Source organism: Anser cygnoides, chromosome 4 (genome assembly GCF_040182565.1).
Source record: "Anser cygnoides isolate HZ-2024a breed goose chromosome 4, Taihu_goose_T2T_genome, whole genome shotgun sequence".
Taxonomy (NCBI): Eukaryota; Metazoa; Chordata; class Aves; order Anseriformes; family Anatidae; genus Anser; species Anser cygnoides.
In genome coordinates this window covers 62,878,574-62,891,749 of record NC_089876.1, presented here as the reverse complement: position 1 = coordinate 62,891,749, position 13,176 = coordinate 62,878,574, and the positions used below count along the sequence as shown (strand labels likewise).

General features: G+C 34.5%; 1 long non-coding RNA gene across 1 annotated transcript; it reads left to right on the top strand.

Moving 5' to 3' along the window:
* Positions 1-10,234, top strand: LOC136790734 (uncharacterized). Its single transcript, XR_010831216.1, has 3 exons — positions 1-207; positions 5,556-5,632; positions 9,529-10,234. It is a non-coding gene; the product is annotated as an uncharacterized lncRNA (long non-coding RNA).
* Positions 10,235-13,176: the final 2,942 nt, after the last annotated feature.

The following is a 13,176-nucleotide window of genomic DNA, read 5'->3' as shown; positions in this document are numbered from 1 at the left end:
CGTTTGCTTTTTTTCACTGATTATCTGACCAGAGCTTCAGATTTAATGTGGGTGACAGCATGCACTAAACTAGTGCTCTATCAGTACAGTCACAAGCGACTCCTCCATAAGGCAAGCACTGCATTTCATGGGCTTTAACATTAGCATATGCTCACAATTCACTGTCATTCAAACAATTTTTTTTTCATGAAAGGAACCATTACAAGGGTAAGTGCTCGGAGAAGTCTCTGAAATTCTTCATTTAGCATGGGAATAGTGTATACTACTTTAAGACCTTCGTCTTGTCACTTGCTTCAATTACATGAATTTCTGAAGGCAAATGATTGTAAACAGCAAAATATTTCTTTTTCTCTTTACTTTCCCTAATAATTAGAATGAGAGGCAATGCAGTTTCACGGATATGAGTTTGGGCTGGAATTCCAGGTGTTGAAGCCTCTATTTGTTGCCATTGGAAGGTTCAAAGTTGTGGATTGCTACATAAATGATCAATATTTCTAAGAAACTACCACTTCCCTCATTTTATGTATGTAGAACAGGAAATATACCAATATTTTTCAGAATAAGAACTGAAATACTTTTTTTTTAATGAGCCACCTAGAGTCCATTAAGTTTAAAACTGTGGTTTGCTCCTAAGCTCTTGTTTTTTTAAATAGCTTAAACAAAATGACCTGGTAATATGAAGGCTGTTAGAAAAACAGAAATGATAAAAGAAATATGACAAAAACATGGCTTTAAACAGTATTAAAATTTGCCAAATTAATAAATTAGTCCTGCAGTAGTTCATACAAACCTGTGCAGCCATCACAAAAAAAAAATCTAAATACATGGCAAAATATTTTTGTTGCAATTCTTTTCCAAATACCCTCCTTTATTTTGATAGTATCTTCTGTGCTAATAGTATGCCAGTAAGTGCTACTAATAAGAATCTTTTATTTCTTATAACGCTTCTGTTGATATCAGAAATCTATTTGGTGCTTATTACTGAATCAGCCAAAGACTAACCTGTGATTTAAAATACTTTTCTTATAATATAAACTTACATTTTTCAACTTGTTTTGATTTTATTAAAAGGTTGTGTTTACATACAAATTTAAAAATAGTATATCCTAGTGCTCATTGAGACCAGACAGTTCTTTAAATAAAATTTTCCTTCTATTCCAAATAAACTAAAACCTTGTTAAAGGCAAGCTTGCAGCCTAAGCACTCATCATTTCTAGGATAGAAATATATTCTATACTTTATTAACTCAAATAACAGCTTCACTTCTTCTGAAGTGACTAAATAGAGATTAAGTGATGAAGATTTCTTAGAATCCTGTGCAAATAAATTTTGAGAGGGACAGATTTTTTCTCTCTTGATAGTGAGATTTTTGGTGCAGGGGATGTTGTTTTTATTTTCTCTGTTTCTTCATTAGGTATTTTGTCAGTACACTCCTACACAAATGCAATTACTATATATATATATGCATATACAGAGAACACAGTGGGAAAATATATAAATTAAGACAATGCAATAAAAACAAACAATGATAAATTACAAGCTTCAAAACCACAATCAAAACATCCCCTATTCTTCTCATTTCTCAGTTACAAATGGACTTTTTATTTACATAACAACTAGAGTCCTGCAAATACACATACATGCAACTTAACTGAGATAAGCAAACCAATCTACTATGATGGAACTTACTAAAAGTACAAAATTATTTGTATATGTAAAATGGCACATTTGGGGATGTTCCGTATTCTAACCCTTGTAAGAGACCGATTTTTCAAATCAGATGTTAGAGGTTTTATGATCAACATCTAAAGCAAGAGAGTTCTGGCCATAAGCGTAACAAACTGCTAATCAATGAAGAGCCACAGAGATAGGGAAGAACAAGACGGAAAACTTTCACAAGGCATTACTTGTCACAAAGATCTCTAAAAAGAAAAAGTAGAGCTGTGTGAAAAATAGGTCTCATGCTCCACAAAGAGTATTTAGTCTTTGGAAGGACTTTATCCTGAAATATGGCAGTGCTGACATGCCAAAAAAATTATGTTAGAAGGTTTTAATAAAAATAGCAAAATATTTTGTTTAATAAATTGATTCCAATGAAACATTTTCAAAATGTCAATTTATATTTCACAGTAATATTTTGCTTTGAATTTTCACATAAAATATCAAAGCATTTAGATGAAAAGTACATTCTTAACATTAAAAAACAATTTATGGATAGCAACATATTTTTGTCAGAAAAAATGATGAGGTTAAAAAATTTTGAATAGCTATAGAGAAATATCTGTACCCTGGAAAACTCCAAGAACATTACTGTATTCAGTGGAAGATATAATTTCTCTAAATGCTTTACTCTCATCTCTAAGAGCCAAGTAAATGATATGTTGTGTTGACACAGGCTGTGACAATCAAATTGTGTGAATAGCATGTGCTGGAGGTTTATGCATATTAATAACGATGGTCTACATGTGCTGCTATTCTACAATGCATAATAACACCAAGTTTTTTGAAAAAAAAAAAAACTTTTCACAAAGATGTATTTTGCATGCCAATACAGGTAGCCAGAACCCAGATACTCTCTTGAGTGAATCTTTATTAATATTGTGGTCAGTGGATGGCACCCAGTCTGAGTCTCCAACAGTTTTTATTACACTTAGGGTAAATATGTGAGCACCATCCACACGAAAGACAAAGAAAACTCATTTCTCAAAAACTGACACCTATTATTAGGCACAAAGAAGTTACCATGATCGCTAGCACTATCTGACACACAGGAAGCATTTAACCTTGTCTACCTGTAATAACCTTGTCATATGAGAAGATCCTGATACATTCATTCAGAAATAGGCACACATCAGTCTGTGACCCTAAGAGGAAATGAAAGCAGGCTTCATGGGAGAAAATGCTTATTTACAGTTTTTACTCTATTATCCTTTTTCTTCCTGTTAAAGTTGTTGGATTATTACTGGTGTGAAAGTATTCTTGGATAAAGTAATCAATCAGTTACTTAGCATGTTATTTAATTAAAGTCATATTTGGCCTTTAGGTGGCTGCTGATATGTTGGAATCCAGGTATGGATTTTATGCTGTTATTTATTTACATACAAAATAGTCAGGTATTTTACTAAATGTACATGAAGCTCAGTATCTTACCTACTTAATTGCCATTCTAAGAAAAGAAGGCTAAAGAATAATAATAAGAAAAAAATATATACACTGATGCTTACTAGGTGGAAAATGGAGATCACATTATTGTTCTCTCATTAATCTGTTTGGTGGTATTGTTGGTTGCTACTAAACATGTATATGATCTATCACCAATCACACTTCCCTGAAGATGATAGCATGCTAGACTGACCCTTATTCAGATTAAATGAAGGAATAATTAAATGTCTTCTTATTTGGAGATAGTTGAAATATCAGAAGTACAGAAGTTACTAATAGAAGCACTGGTCTTCATAAAGGTGCTGGAACAAGAACTCTGGTATAGTAAAGCTTTTTCTGGAACAGATAATAAATGCTATGGCAGAGGAATTGTTGAGCTGTATGGCAAGTCTCAAGGGTAAAAGACTGAAAAGCTAGAAACAGTGAATTTAACAAAAGGAGGAAACGATGAGGATTTATTTATTTATTTATTTATTTATTTATTTATTTATTTATTTACTGTAGGTGCCTAGCTAGAAAGTCAGCATGGACTTCTAAAGAATGAAAACTATATTTTGTTGTTTATTCCGTCTTTTTCCAGGGTAATAGGAAATATTTTGTTTAAAAAAATACAGTCACCCTATATTTTCCTGACTATACAAATAACTTTATCCTCTGTTCTGAAACAGATCTTAAGAATTAGCTACAGGCAGCTATTTTACACTCGTCACGAAAAGTGTTCTTTTACCTTATACTGTATACCATACCATGTCAGATCGGTCACAGATGATTATCTCATACTTTCCAAGTAGTAATCTTAAGTGACTCTGGAAGAAGGACTGTTATTACAAATAAACCTCACTTTTGGAGGTGCCAGTATCCACTATTTTATATACACTCTAAATTTCCACTCCTAGATGGGTTTCAGTGTCAGAAAGGTCATCACTTGTGACTACTAAGCCATCACAGATAGAAAACCTGAGACATATTTTATAATAGGAATGATGGGGATATTGATGGGATCCCTACAACTCTATTTCTTGGTCTTCAGTGGAACCTGAAAAAGTTCTTATCCATGGAAAATCCCTCAAGCAATGACATTGTCTCTTCCTTGTCGTTGTCAATATGGGAATAGAGAGCATTAGTAGGGCATTGCCTCTGAGATATATGGTACACACAGTAGCTCAGTTTGTGTGGCAAGACTATTAGTACATTAAGGCTAAGAAAGAAAATCAGCAGTGTCATGGCATGATGTATATAGATCAATTACATCTGGCTATATTCATGTATCGTTCCTACATTATAGTCAGTGATCCCTGCAAAGTTGATTTCCCTCTGACATTATCTATAGTGGGATAAAATAAGCACATCAGACTAAAAGAAACAAACAAAAAACAACAAACCCCTGTAATCACAGAATCACAGAATGGTTGAGGTTGGAAGGCACCTCCAGAGAACATCTAGTCCAACCCCCCTGCTCAAGCAGGGTCACCTAGAGCACGTTGCACAGGATCGCATCCAGGAGGGTTTTGAATACTTCTGAAGAAGGAGATTACACAACCTCTCTGTGCAGCCTGTTTTAGTGCTCTGTTACCCGAACCTTAAAGAAGTTCATCCTCATATGGCAATGACACCTCCTGTGGTTCAATTTATACCCTTGTGGCTCAATTACCCCTTGTCCTACCACTGGCCACTGATAGAGAAGAGTTTGGCCCCATCCTCTTTACGTTGTCCTCTCAGGTATTTGTAGAGGTTGATAAGATCCCCTAAGGTTGATAAGATCCCCTGTAAGTATGAAGAAATTCCAAAGAAGTATGCTGTCATGGATATGCATGCTTCATGGCCATTTATTTTCCCATTAGCATGATTAGGTCTCTAACGTAACAAATATAAATATTTAAGGACCAATGACCAGCAGAAAGCACATGCTTATGCAAAACTATCACAAACTATTTGTTCATGATGTTCATTTATGACAGATTCTTAGTATAGAACTGAATTTTCTGGTGTTATAAACTAAATACTGGTTCAGGAACCCCCCCATAGTACCTCCAGCTGGAGATGTTTGGCCCCACTGCCACATGCCTTCCTGAATGAACAGGAATGCACATCCTGTCTAGTAACCTTGGAGTGCAGATTTCATTTCCTTCACGGGAAATCAAGTTACTCATTATACCAACACAGACAATTCATGCCTGCTATCCCAGTATGGGGGCGAAAGTCTCTTCCTGTCCTCAGTGTCTTCTTCAACCATGTAATTACCGTTATCATTTTCAACCAACTGGCCTTGTCAAGTCCTGCCTTTCTGCCTTGCCCTTTTCCTTTTCTGCTTTTTTGACATGGTCTCTGACAGACCTTTTGCTTACTCTCAAAGAGAATGTGAAGAAAATAATATAAATTTTATTTTTTTTTAGAACGTTCAGATTTTTCAAGCTTTTGTGGGATGGAAGAAACACTTTCTGCAGTGTGCCTACCTACTCTTCAGTTCAAGGTTGGTTAAATGAACAAACACTAAGTATAAGTGTTTATGGAACTGAACTCAAGTATAATATATCAGGTGACTAATCACATGAAAAACAAACAAACAAACAAACAAACATAAAGAACTTTCACATAAATGTTGTTTGTGCTAACCCTCAGTTTAAAGGGGGATAACACACAGAAGTCCAGGTGACACTCCAAAATTAACTTTAGATTGATGCGATTCTTGTTTCAGGTAAGTGAATTGCATAGTTTTGTATGTTACATTTGAAGAAAGAACTGAGCCAAGCTATAGCTAAAAGCTTGTAGCAAGATGTCTTGAAAAAAGACAGGAATCTCTGAAAGTGATCCATAGGCTTATAATGTTTCTAAGGTTCAATGTATTCTCTGAATGTCTTCTCACAAAGACCACAGAGTAGGACCGGACTGCTAAGACCAATTTCATTATCAACTATGTTTTTAGTATTTACTTTAATGTCAGTTTAGATTTCTGTAGCACAGAAGGCAGTGTTTTCATGACGCATCATCTGATACAGACTATTTATTCTAGGAAGCTTTGTTTTCCTTTATCAGTGTGTAAATTAGATTATTTTTAAATCAATAAGATGGGTACAAGCTAGATTGTAATACCTTTACTGCATTTCTGAATAAACGTTTTCAGTATTTTCATTACAAAAATCTATATGATTCCTAAGAACCCTTTTTCTCTTCATGAAGTAAAAGTATAATCCTACAGGTCCTTGTTCATGTCAGTTCTGAGTAATCCCAATTACATAACATTGAATCAATAATTATAAAAACATATTGGATGGTGGTTTTTTGTTTGTTTGTTTTGTTTGTTTGTTTGTTTTTTCCTTAATTTGATTCAGTCTACTTTGCTTAGAAATATCTTCCATCAATACATTTTGTAATTGATTTTGAACACATAGCTATATACGTAAATTTAAATACCTCTTGCAGCCATCTTCTGGCGAGTTGCAGTATCTCAGCCATTAGACATAAACTGTAAGGAATATAAATTATACTTTAGAAAAGCATTGAGAGGTAAAATACAGAGGAGAACAGAACAACATTCTGCCTCAAAAATTTGCCTAAACTTTTGGACTTTTTTTTTCCTATTGAAGTAAATCTTATTGGACCTGTTAATAATGTTTAAGTAAATTGCTGTAATATTAGAAACAGGCATTTTTAATTTATTCTATTTACATATGCATTAAAAATTTTAAAAATTATGACATTTCCTACTAAGCATTACAAGGCTGCCTATTTACTGATATAATTCATGGAATAAATTGGAAATTCTTTTTTGTTTGTGGAGCCAAAGCAAATCAATTTTAATTTTCTATCAGATATATTTTAAAATTCCACATGTAAAAATTTAAATACAAAACTCTTAAGATGGGTTTTATCAGTTTATGTAAAGGGAGCCATAGAAGATTCAGTGACCCAGAGGCCCCCTCTTTGTCTTGTGCATCTTGATAAAAGTTCCAGTCAGAGTATAAAACTTTATTTAAAACTGCTGCCAGCAGAGCTGAGCTTCCCATGTTAGCTTACAAACATATCCTGATTTACAGAAATACTTGCTAACAATCTGTCCTCAAATGTTTTAGAAAATTCAAGAGCCTCAGTAAGTTTATTATATAAAGGGGTCTAGAGATGTTATCTAGGCTTACCCATGTAAATAGATACAATTACACTTTTTTGTTTTTTCCCTCTAAGTATATTTTTCATATTTGATGAAATTCTGAAGTCTCCTTGTCCTCTGCTATCTGCTGGAATTTTAAAGTTGGAATTTTATCTAGTTGCTGCAAAGTTGTCTAAATGCTTTTTATCATCAGCAGATGACTTGTATTTTCAGTGATTCTACACGAAATTTTATTCCACCAAGGAAATACTTGCTTGCTTTTCTTGCTATCCTTGAGCAACCCTGAGTAGAAGATAAAATGATATATTTATCTTCCTCATTCTCTTTCCTCTCAGCTAAACCATACCATTTCAGTTCATGTCCTTTACATTGCAGTTTTTGACTTTGTACAACCCAGAGGAAAAGAAAGAGTAGGAAGTAGACAGGGACTTTTCTGGAGTTTGCACATGGGGTTGGTACAATGAAAACATACCAGATGAGGTCTTTCAGTTAACATGAAAGAAATGTGTTGTTAAAGAACACTAGGTAGAACAAACAAATGAGCAAAACAACATGTAGAGATTTGACAGCTAATAGGGATGGGTCTGTGAACTTATACCACAAGGTTACATTTCTGTTTCACTAGCTGTTGAGTAAAGATATGTTCCACCAGTTGCAGAGATCAGAGGTCATTTGCTGTCAGGATCCTGAGTAGTTTGAAAACGAGTGTGATGAAGTCATTTATTTCAAGCTCTGAAGAGTATGGGTGACATACAACACGTTATGATCATGGTATGGAGGCTAGCAAAACAGTTTTTAATAGGGACTACAGTTTTTAATAGGACTGTGTATATGTGTGCGTGTGCCTTTGTGCGTAGTCTGTAGTACAGAGACTTTTCACGTTCTGGTGGAAGCTTGTATTTAACACAAAGAGCAATGAGTTACACAGATTTTATGGAAAAAGCCAGATGAGTGAAGAATCTAACATGCACTTCCTCTTTAAAGAAGATTGAAAAAAAATCTAAATGCTGTGCATATGTTTTGTTTGTTTGTTTCTTGGTATTAATTTATTATTGAGAAAAAGATTACATGGTATTTTATCTTTTAGGAATTTAAGATATATAGGCATCATCATTTCAAAAGCAGGAAAGCAAAAATTCCAGAAAACAACAAATTCTGGCCTGTATTTTAGTAAAGAGTTAAATGTTGCTGAAGAAGAAAGAGCTATAAAATTGCAGTTGGTATTTTTTTAGTCTCTCCATACTGCATTTAAAATGTACATCCAGCTGCTTCATTTTTTACCACTTTCACACATCTCTGTACTTACATTCTGAATTCTTCATTATTTAACATAATTTTGTTCTTTTAATAAGTTTTCTTCATTTTTCCATGTTCTTTCTAGATTTTTCCACTTTTTTTTTTTTTTTTTTTAATATCAAGCTGCAGTTTCTGGAAGACGATTTGTTTTAGCACTTTCCAAGTCCTTCACTTTGTGTTTTAGTTCTTTCACAATGACTTCATTCTTTGTGCCTAATCAGTCTATCAGGCCATCATATGTATTTTTAGACAACTGGTATCTAGGCACCTTATTACTATTAAAGATATTAAAGAGTGCTCTAAAATAATACTGCAAAAAGAAATATTCTTCAGGAGGAGTCATGCTGCAAAGATACAAGTAGTGCTGACAAAGGTGACTAAGCCTGGTCATTCCAGCTCTCATACTCTGGGAACCTGCAGGAAAAACAGCCTCACAATTAAATGAAGCAGGAAAAATGAGATCTAATTCTGCATTTTATGTGATGGAATTTCTGTAAGAATAGTGGTAACAGGCATTCTACATCTGGGTTCACACAGAGATAGTAACAACTTGAGCAGATATTGGGGGGTATATGAAGAATCTTATTGTTCTACAGAATAGCATTATGAAATTGGTCAATGAGGATGGGACATAATCACATTTTCTAACCTGTGCCATGTGCAGTCTAGGTGAAATCTTTTGCCCCATTCTGCTCTCATGAGAGTTCTTTCTCACCGTAACACCCATTCCAGGACTAAGAAAGCCAAGTACAGCTAGAAATTACACACCATGTATACACATTACTGTGGTAGCTCCCGAAGTGTAAAATATGTTATTGAAACACTTAGAAAAACTCTCATCCCAATAGGATTATTATCACTAGATTTTCCATTTAAAGTGGTAAAAAAGTGGCATTTATGATTTATCGTCAAAGAAACTGCCTGCCTTGTATAAAATTAATCCTGATCCTTCTTTTCCTTTCCAGGACTCCAGTTGCAAAACTTCCTGATAATCTTTCTGACTTAGCAGACCTTGGGAAGGATTGGATTTCTTTCATTTTTGCAACTTTTAAGTACTTCATAAGAATAGTACTACCCATCCTCCTGCTGCTTTAGTCTATCAGATGAACTGAGAGCTCTCAGAAGCTACTGTAGTAGTGCTAGAGCAATTTCTTTTCTAACCCTGAGGCAACTACTGCTTCTCATCTCCATTTTTCCATCTTGCAAAAGAGATGAGATAGAAAAAGGCATCATGGGTTTCAGGTGATAAGAGTAAGTAATTGTTACCTGATAAAATAACACTCACAGCCTGCCAGTGCTGGTTAGAGGCCAAGAAAGAGATAATCTTACAGCTCTTTTTGGCTGGGAATGCCCTGCTGCTACTTCCTATACACGTTTTCATCAGAGATGCATCCAAAGTGTTGCCATTCAAGTGTAAAATCAGACCCACAAAACCTCAGTCACAGCGTGAACATAAGTTCAGGAGGCCCTGAAGTACTTCAGAATACCATTGATTCATCCAGTGAAAAATCAAAAGAAAGATAACATCTGACAGGAATAGATTCCCAACACCACATGAAATTATATTTTGACCACAGACACATAAAAAATAATAAATTGATTCAAATAATTTAAAGCAAATGTCACTGCCAGTTCCTTCAAGTTTTTAGAACTCTCTGAGATCTCACTACCATGTACCTTATTATATTTTCAGATTGAAACAGTGAAAAAAAGTGTTTTCCTTCTTTTTATTTTTCCTGACCTTATTTGATTTTCCAGCTTTGAATGTAGTTGTTATTGAACTGAACAAGCTGAAAACTTGAATACATTCTTCCCAAACTTGCAGAAGGATAACATTTTTCAAAAGAAGGATTACTACTTCAATAACATAATTCCATAACATATCTTCTTCTACTTCATTGTTATTAGCATTTAGAAAAAATATTTACTATTTCATTGAAATGAAATTTAAATTAATGCAAATTCATACTATTTAGAATTTTACCTGCCTCTCCTTTTTATTTTAGTATCTATTGATATTTACCTGCTTATATATTCATTAAAACTTCTGGTTCCTATTGTTGTAACTGTTTATTTTATTTGTTTTATTTTATTTTTTATATTGTGTTGTAGTACTGTACTTTGTTTGGTAGTTTGGTTTCTATTTTGTTAGGGGTTTGTACTTCCGTATCCCTGTTTCCCAATCCATTGCAACCCAGACCACTGCTGGAGCTAACCTTGACACTTATAAACTAAATTAGCCCTTTTAAACACAACAGGGCCACAGACCATTATCAGATGTAAGTGGCCTCAAATGTCTGAATTAATGGTATACTGAATTTTTCCCTGTCCTTTCACAGGCCGCACATGGTGCCCATGTGTCCCAAAGGGAGACTCGTTGTACTTTGACTATGGGGTGAATATTTGCAATTCAGAGTGCCTGACATGAATGTGAAAGCTGTGTAGCAGTACCACAGAGTGACATTTGCCCACCATGGAGCATTTTCTGGGGTGTAGTCTGGGGCTATATGGGAGACTTGAGGCTGGAACGTCTGCTGGGATAGTACTGAAGATTCTGTAGTCTAAAAAGAAATAAGCCTGGTGTTGTTTTGCCCATAATTTCTCTTAAAAGTTGTTGTTTTGGAGCCAGGAAGTATGGTAACAACTAAACAGAGTGAATGGCTAGTAGCCCATACTTCGGCCTTGCTTTATTTCTTGTTATGAATGCAGCTACCTTGAAACAAGGGCATGCTCTGAAGTAACGCTCTTTAATAACAGTGTGATGTGTAATCATAACTGGAAAGGCTGTCAATGATTTCCTTATTTCTGGCCTCCTAACATGGGTAAGTTTGCATAGGCAGACCAATGTGCTCCTAGTACTGCATGAGCCTACAACCTTGGACCAGCTGATGCTGCATCTCTGTGGTGGTGCTCAGTGTCCACCCTTTGAATTCTTATGTCTTGGACATACATCTGCCTCATTCTGTGGATGGAATATTTCCTTTCTTCCTGTTTTGGGTAGACACTTTAGATTTGGAATAGGCTATTAACATTAGTGAATCATGTTGCACCAATGTAAGAAGTATTATTTCTCATCATGTCCTGCATAGTGCCTGTAATAATATTTCAAAAGATTTGTACACTTGAGATTTGACTTGCTGGGAGTCAGCTTCAAGTGCTCAAAGTGCGTGCTAAGATCATACAATTATCTCCTTGATCAGATGTTGGGTTTGGCCATTCCATGCCTTGTCAAATGTCTCATAGAAATTCTGATTTACTAGTGCTTGTTCTGTAGAGTTCATTTAATTAACCTTGTTGCCCACTGTGATTTCACAGTCCAAAACAATCTGCATTATTGTTGCTGTGGGTTTTAAGCTGATACAGAAATCAGTCTATCACCTAGCAATTCTGTACTTGCCTAAAGATACAGGCAAATGTGGCAAATAATCCATATACACACTTGTTTTGTAGATGAGGTTACACTAAACATGCCTAAGACATGCCTAAACTGTGAACTATACAGGTCATTCTCATCCAAGAACAGTTAAATAAGCTATCCTTTTCTGCCAATATCATGACCTGCTGCCTGGAGAAAGAAAGAAAAAAGAGAAAAGAGAAAAGAGAAAAGAAAAAAAGAAAACAGAAAAAAGAAAACAGAAAACAGAAAAGGAAAAAGCACTGCAGTTTGTGATTTATTTTTTTTTTCCATTTTGCGTTGAATTATACAGAATTTGGGGGTTTCAATCTAAAAATGTTTCCATCCAAAATGATTTATCAACTGTTTGTTCTGCTCTCATTGAAGGGTTAGGAATGAACTACATTCATTTAACTTAGATGTTTAGAAGAGGTAGATCGGCCAGTGTACAGGAAGATATAAAATACAGATATAAAGATATAAAGCACAAATGATATAAAGATATAAAGATATAAATAATCAAATAAATGTATAAAGATATAAAACAAATGATGATGACAAGGGTTAATCTCTCTCTCTTTTTTTTTTTTTTTTTTTTTTTTTTTTTGGTGTAGAAGGGAGAAAAGTTCAGTCTGCATAAAATCCCAGAAAGCTATCAACTAATGAATGGTTATAAAACCCAATATACTTCTTTAGGAAAGGGATAAATGCAGTTTTATAATATTGGGAAACCTTGACATATCAGGAGGAAAAGCATTCATTTTTCCTTGCCTGGTAGTAATAGCCTCTATAAAATGTGTACAAGCCCTTTTAGTAATTGGCAATGAAAAAGAAGAGGAGAGGAAGAGGTATCTGTTAGTGACAACCAGGAAAGGCCTCTGATGTGCTAGAAATGCAGATGTATTATTTAGGAATCTCTATTAGATATAAACCACATGATTCATAACACTGCTGTGAAGGACTGTAGTTGCAATAAAACAAATTATTTTACTCATCCACTGGGAAAGTCTGATCAGTGTATATTAGTTTCCCTTTGTGCTGTTTCAGTTCCTTTTCATTTCCTTTTTTCTTGGCAAACTATACTTTCAAATTAGTTCTATATTAACATTCTCTTCATCTAAATGGTAGCAATTAAATATATTTTAATACTATGTTTTAATTCCCCCCTTTAAGCTTTTGTTTTCTACATTTTATTTGACTAGTGACTACTTTTCTCAAT